The sequence below is a fragment of the Heptranchias perlo genome, unplaced genomic scaffold (genome assembly GCF_035084215.1).
Source record: "Heptranchias perlo isolate sHepPer1 unplaced genomic scaffold, sHepPer1.hap1 HAP1_SCAFFOLD_47, whole genome shotgun sequence".
NCBI classification, from domain to species: domain Eukaryota; kingdom Metazoa; phylum Chordata; class Chondrichthyes; order Hexanchiformes; family Hexanchidae; genus Heptranchias; species Heptranchias perlo.
This window is the reverse complement of record NW_027139484.1, coordinates 7,492,656-7,504,031: the sequence shown is the minus strand read 5'-3', so window position 1 is coordinate 7,504,031 and position 11,376 is coordinate 7,492,656. Positions and strand designations below refer to the sequence as shown.

Below are 11,376 nucleotides of genomic sequence, written 5' to 3'. Positions count from 1 at the left end.
AGAATGGAGGTACCGTGACCCCAAGGACGGAGGGCCCGAGACCCCGGGATGGAGGGACGGAGACCCCGGGATGGAGGGACCGTAACCCCCAGGATGGAGGGACCGTGACCCCTGGATGGAGGGACCTTGATCCCCGAGACGGCGGGAGAGCGACCTCAGGAGCGAGGGGCCTCCACCCCGGGACGGTAGCACCGCGACTCCAGGGACAGTGGGACCGAGACCCCGCGATGGAGGTTCCGCAACCCCGAGAGGGAGGAGCCGCGACCCTGGGACGGTGGACCGCAACCCTCGGAGGGAGGTGGTCTTTGAGACCGTCCATGCTCTGTTGTGAGATCTCTGTGTGTGTCTTGTTCTGTTCGTGTGTTACTGCATTGGCTCCCGGTATGGCAATGCCTCGATTTTAAAATTCTCATCTTCGTGTTCTAAAGCCTCCAAGGCCCTCAACCCCTGCCTCTCTACCCTCCTCCAACCGATTTAATCTCAACCGACAACCCCATGTCACTCCACCCAATCATGGATTCGACCGCACCCATATATTTCCTCCCGCAGCCAATGTACACTCGACGCTCAGTGCTCGAACACTCAGTCCTGTAAAACACACAGTCAGTGCTGGGACACTCAGTCCTGTTACATACAGAGTCAGTGCTGGGACATTCAGTCCCGTTACATACACAGTCAGTGCTGGGATACTCAGTCCTGTTATACACACAGTCAGTGCTGGGACATTCAGTCCCGTTACATACACAGTCAGTGCTGGGACACTCAGTCCTGTTATACACACAGTCAATGCTGCGACACTCAGTCCTATTTTACACACAGTCAATGCTGGGACACTCAGTCCTGTTATACACACAGTCAATGCTGGGACACTCAGTCCTGTTATACACACTGTCAATGCTGGGACATTCAGTCCCGTTACATACACAGTCAATGCTGGGACACTCAGTCCTGTTATACACACAGTCAGTGCTGGGACATTCAGTCCCGTTATGCACACAGTCAGTGCTTGGACACTCAGTCCTATTTTACACACAGTCAATGCTGGGACACTCAGTCCTGTTATACACACAGTCAATGCTGCGACACTCAGTCCTGTTATACACACAGTCAATGCTGGGACACTCAGTCCTGTTATACACACTGTCAGTGCTGGGACATTCAGTCCCGTTACATACACAGTCAGTGCTGGGACACTCAGTCCTGTTATACACACAGTCAATGCTGCGACACTCAGTCCTATTTTACACACAGTCAATGCTGGGACACTCAGTCCTGTTATACACACAGTCAATGCTGGGACACTCAGTCCTGTTATACACACTGTCAATGCTGCGACACTCAGTCCTGTTATACACACAGTCAATGCTGGGACACTCAGTCCTGTTATATGCACAGTCAATGCTGGGACACTCAGTCCTATTTTACACACAGTCAATGCTGCGACACTCAGTCCTGTTATACACACAGTCAATGCTGGGACACTCAGTCCTGTTATACACACTGTCAGTGCTGGGACACTCAGTCCTGTTATACACAGTCAGATAAATAAATAACTGCAAACAAAGAATGAAATCTCCATGACCTGATGGTTTCCACCCAGAGTATTTAAGGAAACAGCTCGGGAAATTGCAGATGCATTAGTCATAATTTCCCAAAGCTCTCTAGACTCAGGAATTGTGCCTTTGGATATGAATGTTGAAAATGTCACTCCGTTATTTCAGAAAGGAGGGAGGGAGAAACCAGAAAATTACAGACCTGTCATTTTAACGTCGATTGTGGGGAACTTACTGAAATCTATCATGAGAGAAAAAATGAGTTGGTCAAAGAGAGTCAAATTGGATTTGTGAAGGGCAGGTCATGTCTGACCAATCTATTTAAATTTTATGAGGTCACTAACAAGGTGGACAGGGGAGTGTCTATGATTTTGTCCATATGGACTGACAGAAGGCATTTGATAAGTTTCAGCACAAGAGATTAATAGAATAAATAAAAAGAAAGGGACCTTGTGATTCGGGTTAGAAATGGTTGGTAGGCTGGAGAAAAGAGTAGGGATAAAGGGAATGTTCTTTGATTGGGGGGATATGACAAGTTGTGTCCCCAGGGATCAGTAATGGGGCCTCAGCTTTTCACCATGTTTATCAATAACTTGGATGAAGTAATAGAGAGTTATAGGTCCAAGTTTCTAGATGACACTAAGTTATGAGGCACAGTCAGTGGTGTAGATTGGAGCAGGAAGTTCCAAAGTGACAGTTTAAGTGAATGGACAAACTGTGGCAGGTGGAGTTCAATGTGGGGAAGTGTGAGATAACTCAATTTGGATATAAAAAGGAAACATTGGAGTATTTTCTCAAAGTGAGAGACTGGGAATGTTGGAGGAGCAAAGTGATTTGGGTGTCCATGTACAAAAAAACACTAAAGGCTAGTGCACAGATACAAAAAGCAATCACAGACTAATGACCTTTATCTCCAGGGCTGGAATACAAAGGGAAGGAAGTGATGCTTCAGTTCTACAGAGCCTTGGTCAGAGCCCATCTGGAGTACTGATCCTCACCAAGGATATATTGGCCTTGGAGGGGGGACAGTGCAGATCCACCAGAATGATACTGGGGCTTGAAGGGTTCATTTATGAGGACCGGTTGCATAAATTTGGTTTGCATTCCCTTGAGTTCAGAAGGTTGAGGGATGATCTGATCCAGATATTTAAAATGATAAAGGGATTCGATATGTCAACTTAAGAGTTTCTGATGGAAATAAAATAATAAACACACTTAATTGCGATAGCCGGGAATCGAACCCGGGTCAACTGCTTAGAAGGCAGCTATGCTCACCACTATACCATCATCGCTGAAAACAATCAACAATAAAACAGTTCCCAAACATCAGATCCTGAACAGACACTGCAGGCTGTTGGATTTTGTTCTTCATTTTCACTGGTTTCTGACGGATCCTTTCTCGCTCTGTTGCAGTTCCTGTTTCCGCCCAGTAGATTTCACCAACCCCCAATCAATGGAAATTCCACACCAGCCAGTAATTCTTCACCTGATATCGGACTGAAGAGACAGTCGATACCTGCAATACTTGACCAGCTGGAAATACATTTTACCACAGCTCACATCAGCCATTGAGTAAAGTTAAATAATTCCATTAAATCATTACAGAGACCTGACTAACAACTGGACAGGAATGGCAGCTTAATATTCAAGTCTATCAGATCTTTAGAAAGGACAGGGAAATAGGGAAAGGAGGAGGAGCAGCAATATTACTAAAGGACAATATTACAGCAGTTCAAAGATAGAATATCAGTGAGGGTGAGCGGCCAGTGTAAACACTCTGAGAGAGACCCATCACAAGTGCCCCCACTGTACTCCTCCAGAAGGTATAAGAAGGGCGAGTGCGGGAGGATTTCTTCATTCTTTGTGAAAGTGTTTGTGAGATTGTGGAAATGTCTGGAAGAGGAAAAACCGGCGGTAAAGCTCTGTCCAAGGCCAAGTCTCGCTCATCCCGGGCCGGACTGCAGTTCCCTGTTAGCCGTGTTCACAGGCTCCTGCGAAAGGGGAACTATGCTGAACGTGTGGGTGCCGGAGCCCCGGTCTATCTGGCTGCTGTGCATCGAGTATCTGACGGCTGAAATCCTCGAGCTGCCCGGCAACGCGGCCCGGGACAAACAAGAAGACCCGCATCATCCCCAGACACCTGCAGCTGGCCATCCGCAACGACGAGGAGCTCAACAAGCTGCTGGGACGGGTGACCATCGATTCGGGTGTTGTCTGATATCCAGGCCGTGCTGCTGCCGAAGAAAAACAGCATTGTGAGCTCCAAGAGCAAGTAAACCGGCCAAGGCTTAATCTGATAACCCAAAGGACAGGACCAACCTTATTGAAATCTTTGAAGAAGGAACAGAAAGTGTAGACAAGTTTAATGCAGTAGATGTGATATATTTGGATTTTCCGAAGGCCTTCTATAATGTACCACATTGCAGACTCATGGCTAAGTTCAGAGCCCGTGGAGTCAGGGTCAGGTGGCAGAATGGATAATAAGTTGGCTGCAAAACTGAAAGCCGAGAATAGAGGTTAAGGGTCGCTACTCACACTGGCAAAAGGTGGGAAGTGGAGTTCCAGTTGCTGGGACCACTGTTCTTCACAATTTACATTAACGATTTGGATTCGGGAATCGGAAGTACAATTCCAAAATTTGTGGACGACACCAAATTGGGGGATTTAGTTAATACAAAGGAAGAATGCATCAAAATGCAAGAGGGAATTAATAAACTTGCAGAATGAAGAATCAGGAGGTCACACACTGCTTGGATAATAAGAGTCTAAACGGGATAGAGGTGCAAAGGGATCGAGTGGTACAAATACACAAAATACTAAAAGTAGCGACCCAGGTTAATCAGATCATAAAAAGACAAATCAAACACTAGGATTCATTTCTAGAGGGATAGAGTTGAAAAGCAAAGAAGTTATGTTAAACTTGTACCCAGAGAGTGGTTAGAATGTGGAACTTGCAAATACGTGGAGCAGCTGAGGCAAATAACATCGGGGCATTTAAGGGGAAGTTAGATCAGCACATGAGGGAGAAAGGAATAGAAGGATATGCCGATAGGGTTAGATGAAGTAAGGAAGGAGGAGGCTCATGAGCAGCATAAACGCCGGCATAGACTAGTTGGGCCGAATGGCCTGTTTCTGTGCCGTAGATTCAATGTACCTCGATGAAAAGGCTCTTTTCAGAGCCACCCTCTGTATCTGTGAAAGGGCTGGTTACTGTCTGAAGGGTGACGCTGATATCATGATACCAGTGTGGCTTTGAGCTGCTTTTGTCTCGTTGTGGACGAGATGAGGTATTAATGGGACTGGAGTCGGGGCAGTGAACACAGTCCAGTACTTTAAACGGTGACTTATAGACCCCAGCCCAAACATCACCAGATTTCTTGTATTTATTTAAACTACTTGCCATGCTGGGCTCATAAAAAATCACCAGAACTGCTCGAATAACCTTTCTACATCTGTGGAATTCAGCACTTCGCTCCGTTTCTGTTCTATTTTGTTGGATTATTTACATAACGCATCAAACTCACTGGGGAATCACTGAAATGTAACTCTGTGCAGAAACAAATAACAGTGAATTGCCTGGTGCCCAGGAGATCAGGAACATTACTCGCCTTTCGTCCTGTTAACGAGTAAACCGTGTTTAGAGTCCACCGACCCGCTTTGGTTCCATATGGGGGATTAAACAGAGAAATCGGGAGGGGAGGAGACAGTCAGAGAGACAGAGCGGAGAGCGGCCTCTGATCTTCCAGCTCAACCTCCAGTTCTCTCCATCTGACAGTTTCAAACCGTTTATCGATAATAGAACCGAACCTCAGCGCTCCGCACAAACCCTGACAGACCCGGGCTTCATATTCAAGGATTCCCAAAACCCGAAGCTTTCAAATAAGCCCCGTTACAATGAGAAATCGTTAATATTCCTGCCTAAATACAGTCCATTCAATAACAAGCCAACTCGGCTCCTCCATTTCAGTCTGTTTCCCTGTTCTATCTCCCCACACATCCCCTCCCAGACGGGTTCAGCGTTTTACAAACACCTTATTCCAGTTTATTTGGAGAATCTCATGTGTTGGGGTTTGAGTTATGACGCGGAGTTTCTCCGCCAGTGTCACCGTCTCACAGAGACTCTCGCCTTGAATCTGTGAAAAGATTATGACCATGAACTGGGACTGGAGCCAAACACATCCCCAGTTACAGTGAGGCCCGGCCCGGACATCTCATTCTCTCTATTTTATATCAGAGAGTATCCCACTTTCATGTCCAGCAATAGAGAGAGAGAGAGAGAGAGACAGTATCAGTCTTACACTTCCTATCTGTGTCCAAATCACGCTCAATAGCAGTATCCACCTTCATATACAGCACCAGAGAGAGAGAGGGAGGCAGACATGGTGATAGAGACAGAGAGAGCGGTGAGACACAGTGACAGACAAACGTTAACAGTATTAGTTCCAGACTGACCGGGAAAGTGCGGTTTTATCCAGAAAGATCGCGTTGGAGAGACAGAAGATGCAATCTCATCTCTCACTGATATTGTACAAGGGTCAGAAACACTATTAATCCCACACTCAGGGACAGTACAGAGAGGGACAGAAACAATGGGTCACATTTAACCCTCTAATGCCTGTTGTACTATCTGCAGTTTTACAGCTCAGGGCTGTTCGATATTACTCTCAGTGAGCTACAGTTTCACTCCAGTTAAATTAATCTGCGACTGTTGCTGCCTGATATTAACCCTACACGGTCCCAGCAAATACACCGACTCCCACTTTCCTCCCATGTTTCTCCAGGATTGGTTTGAGAAATCCTCTCTCAGTCACACATTATAGGGGCCATTAATGAAGAGAATCCATTGGCTGATTTCACAGCTGCTCACTTTATCTCTGAAAGGCTCTTTACCATCAAAAGACCCCGAGAGAAACAGCAGGGATGGAAACATCTAGTTTAATAGTTGGAGATTGTAAAGTCAGTCTAGATTCCAGAGTTAGGCACTGGTGGAATCGCATCTGTTTTCCATTCTGGTGCCTGTTCCTGCACTGCCTGTGGACCCCATTCCCTCTGACCTTTCCCCCAGACCCACTTCCTTTGCTCAGACTCGGGATTAATTCCAATTGGGGAAAGTTTCCATCGATTTTTGGATTGGGAATTGTGGGCGCCATTCCCTCAGTGAGCGGAAGAAGATGGTTTAAAACAGCCGGGAATGGAGAGATCACGGCCCCAGGGGGAATGGAGCAAAGAGCAGCCTCGTTACAGCAGATCATCGCTTCGGGACCGTGTCCGCAGATGGGCTCAGAGATCGGCATTGAGTCCGGGGCAAGTTCAGGGGGAGTCCGGGGGCTGTTTATAAGAGGCGGAGTGGATCAGGAACAGGTCCCTGAACATGGAGTGAGAGGGGGGAAGGGAGAGGTCATTCTCGGGCTGTGTGTGGACAGGGTGTGTCCAGGGGAAGGGAGAGAGAATGGGAAGGACCTGCTATTAAAATCATTGCTGCTTTCTCTCCCCAAACCAGTAATGAATGGCCCTGGTTTAGTTCCAGCCTCACCCTATTTATTGTGATTGGATAGTGAAGAGTGGAAACAGAGCCGGACAGTAAGGATGTGGGGAGTTATACAAAGAGCATCTATTGCAGCCATCAGGTGAGAAGTGTGAAGGACACAATTTAAACAGCGGCTGTTTGGTTTCGGTTGAACGGTTAGTCCCATGGGAGAGGGGATTAGAAACCTGACCAGTACAAAGGTCCCTGCCCCATCGGGTAGTCCCATTCATGGATCAGTGCAGGGGTTGGGCCGTGTCTGGATGTCATTAAATTGTTGTAAAACAGCCCAACACACCTGGTGTGCAGAAGCTGAGTGCTGCAGTACTGCAGTGGAGTCAGACACTGACACTATTTGTATCACTGGATTTCATTTGTGGATATTCAAAATGATCATTAACAGAGATATTAAACCGATCACGTCTGCATTTTCTACCTCACATGTTCCTGAGCAACAAGAGATAATTTTCTTTCTACAGGCAAACCCTTGAACGATCCAGAATAAATGTGATGCTTCCTCCACCCGAGGCAGAAGGAACAGTGCAGCCAGCTCCTTCTCACACACAGTAGGTATATTATCACTCACAGAGCACAGAGACACAGACAGGTCATCAGTTCCACAGTCTCAGACAGCAGGAGTAGTCAGTCCCACACTGATCACAATTTCCAGAGACACATTTTCAATCCAACAGTCAAGCAGAGTGGGTGAGGCAGACACTGTACCATTTCCCCCTAACTCAGTCCCGCTGACAGGTAGATACAAAAATCCCAGTCCAAAATCACACGCTCAGAGTGAAAGGCACTGTGTCAATCTCACAACAGAGCAAAATTAGCTACGAATTAAATACCAGATGGAAATCACACATGGTACCCGATTCAAAGGTACAGAATGAATCCCAATAATGTACCCCGAGATTCAAATTGAATACTAGCCCAGAACTCTCACACACATGACTTTAATCCATGCAATATCCATTCGAAAAGTGTATCATATGATACAAATTGCATACAAGTCCAAAACTCAGGTAGAGTATCAGAGTGAGAAATATTGAAAGATAGTAAACCTGAGAAACAAATTAGATACCTGTTCAGAATGCACTCGTGGAATGAGATTTAAAGATAGAGTATCAATTTTCGTAGTGCAGACAGAGATACACATTACATACCAGTCCAAAAATCTCGTACAATATTCGACTGAAAGATACGGTATCAATTCCATTTCTACAGACTGATCTAAACAATACATACCAATTCTAAAATGTCACCTTATCAGTTTGAAAGATATATTATCATCCACAACAGTACTCACAGAGATACAGATTTAATAGTACTCCAAAAAGCACACAAATAATCTGATTAAAACCTCGAGCATCAAATCCGAAAGTACGTCCATATTTACTATTTAAACATTGAGATATTAAAGCTACAATATTGAACGCTATAATATAATCTGAGAGAATAATTATGTACAGATACAGAATGAATCTCACATTCAGAGACAGTAGCAGAGACACACAGACACAGAATGAATCCAACTCTCACAGATGCAGAAGGAATCCCAAACTCATATACAGTACTAGAGACTGACAGACACAGAGTAAATCCCACACTCTTATCAAGTACCAGAGACTGACAGGTACAGTATGAATCCCACACTAACATGCAGTATGAGTAACTGCAAATAGGATGAATTCAACTCCCACATACAGTACTGGAGACTGTATATACAGAATGAGTCCCACACTCTCATGGAGTACCAGAGACTGACAGATACCGAAAGAATCCCACACTAACACACAGTATGAGAGACTGAATATAAAGAATGAATCACAAACTCTCACACACACTGCTGACAAGATACAGAATAAATTCCAAACTCACACACAGTATCAGAGAGTGACAGGTACAGAACGAATCTCACAATCACACACAGTACCAGAGACTGACAGATACAGAATGAATCCCACACTCACAAACAGTACCGGAGACTGACAGATACAGAATGAATCCCCCACTCACACACAGCACCAGAGACTGACAGATACAGAATGAATCCCACAATCACACGCAGTACCAGAGACTGACAGATACAGAATGAATCCCACACTCACACACAGTACCAGAGACTGACAGATACAGAATGAATCCCACACTCACACACAGTACCAGAGACTGACAGATACAGAATGAATCCCACACTCACACACAGTACCAGAGACTGACAGATACAGAATGAATCCCACACTCACACACAGTACCAGAGACTGTCGCAGCATGAAATGGTCCTTATCAAAGTCACAATTGATACCCAATGTGACTACCACCATGAAAAACCATCCCTCCTCATCCTTCCCAAATACAATATCTCAACGTGCTGTTATGCTGTTAGTCTAGTTTCCTCTCTCTGCTCTTATTTGGAATGTGTTCCTATTCCATCTGACAACACTTGGTATCATCGTATTATGTTCGTCCACAAGAGGAGATCATTCGGCCCATCGTGCCTGTGCCGGGTCAAACACACGTATTCGTTCGAAATTCGTTCAGAGATAGATTGAGTGCTTTGTTATCAGAAAATTGCCTGAACCCCCACAGTCTACAGCTTTCCACCTCGCTATCAACCACACGGCCTATTTTTGTGTCACCTGCAAATGTCTTTATCTTGCCTCCGACGTTTAAGTCCAAATTGTTAATGTATACCACAAATATCAAAGGACCAAGTACCGAGCCCTGCTGCACCTCACTGGAAACAGCCTTCCAGCCGCAAAAACACTCGTCGACCATTAACTTCCTGCCACTGAGCCAATTTTGGATCCAACAAGCCGCATTCCCTTGTATACCATGGGCCTTTACTTTTTTGACCAATCTGCCATGTGGGAACTTTTCAAAAGGCTTGCTAAAGTCCACGGAGACGACATCAATTGCGCTACCCTCATTGATCCTGCTTGTCAACTCCTCGAAAAATTCAATCAGGCTCGTCAGACACGACCTCCCCTTGACAAATCCATGTTGACTGCCCTTGATTAATCCGTGACTTTCGAAGTGACAGTTCATCCGATCCCTCAGAATTGATTGCAATAATTCGAAATGGAGTCTTTCTCCTGCTTGCTGTAATGACAGATCAGGCGGTGAACAACACTCAGGCCCGGCTCGCTCAGTCGGACAGAGCAGGAAGCTCTTAATCGTGGGTTCGAGCCCCACGTTCGGCGAGTGCCATTTTAAACTTTTGTGATGCTTTCACTGGCCAACAGTGCAGAAATGATGCAGAATGAAACATGAAATCGGTCGTCAGGATGGTCGAGCGGTCTAAGGCGCTGCGTTCAGGTCGCAGTCTCTTCTGGAGGAGTGGGTTCGAATCCCACTTCTGACATTTGTTATCTTTACTGTTACGTGGAAATATTTTATTTGTGGATTGGGCTGCAGCTGATTTTACTGCCAAGTCGATTTGCTCCTCCCACAAAAGCAACTGGCTTTGTCATGGATATGTGACTTGAGAAGTTTCGAACGGTGAAATGGTTGACATATTAATGACCTCGACAAAGAAATAGAACAGCAGTGGGAAACATTTAAAACGGTGATCAATGGAGTCCAGGAGAAATATATCCCACTAAAAAGTAAGAACAAACTAGCCAGAAATGACACACCAGGGATGAATAAAGAAATAAGGGCAAAATTGAAACGAAAGAAAAAGGCCCACACTGGACAATAAAGGAGAGGGGGAATGTGAAAAGACTGGGAAAGAAGTCTAAAGAACTATTAGAAAGGCAAAAAGGAATATCAAAAAACGCAAAGTATTCTGGACACATCAACAGCCAAAGAAAGTTTAGGATAGGAATAGGGTCACTAAGGGATACACACGACAAACTCACAGGCAATGACAGCGAAATGGCAGAAATATTAAATAATCACTTTTCTTCAGTATTTACCAGGGAGACTAGCATTGAGTGCATGACAGTGGAAGAAGAGATCAAAAAAATATAAAGACATTTAAGATCGAAAGGGGGGGAGATAATTGATAATCTCATCAAACTGAGAGGGGAAATTTCCTGTTAGGTGCCTAACCAGAGTTTCAAACCGCTCAGCCACAGTAATTTCCGTATTACTGTTCAGGAGCTCATTTCACAGGGACACGATTACTGTGCACCATTTAGGGAGGCTCAGTGAAAGGCGGAAATTGATCTATTAATGGAATCATGGAATAGGACAGCGCCATTCGAATGCCATTCGTCCCATCGTGCCTGTGCCAGCTCTCTGAAAGAGCTGTCCAGTTAGTCCCACTCGCCTGCTGTTTCCCCATAGCCC

At 45.4% G+C, this 11,376-nt stretch overlaps 2 non-coding genes across 2 annotated transcripts; one reads left to right on the top strand and one right to left on the bottom strand.

Annotated features, from left to right (window-relative positions):
* Positions 1-2,773: 2,773 nt before the first annotated feature.
* Positions 2,774-2,845, bottom strand: trnar-ucu (transfer RNA arginine (anticodon UCU)). The gene has a single exon. It is a non-coding gene; the product is annotated as a tRNA-Arg (tRNA).
* Positions 2,846-10,361: 7,516 nt separating this feature from the next.
* trnal-cag (transfer RNA leucine (anticodon CAG)) lies at positions 10,362-10,444 on the top strand. Its single transcript has one exon. It is a non-coding gene; the product is annotated as a tRNA-Leu (tRNA).
* The last annotated feature ends 932 nt before the right edge of the window (positions 10,445-11,376 follow it).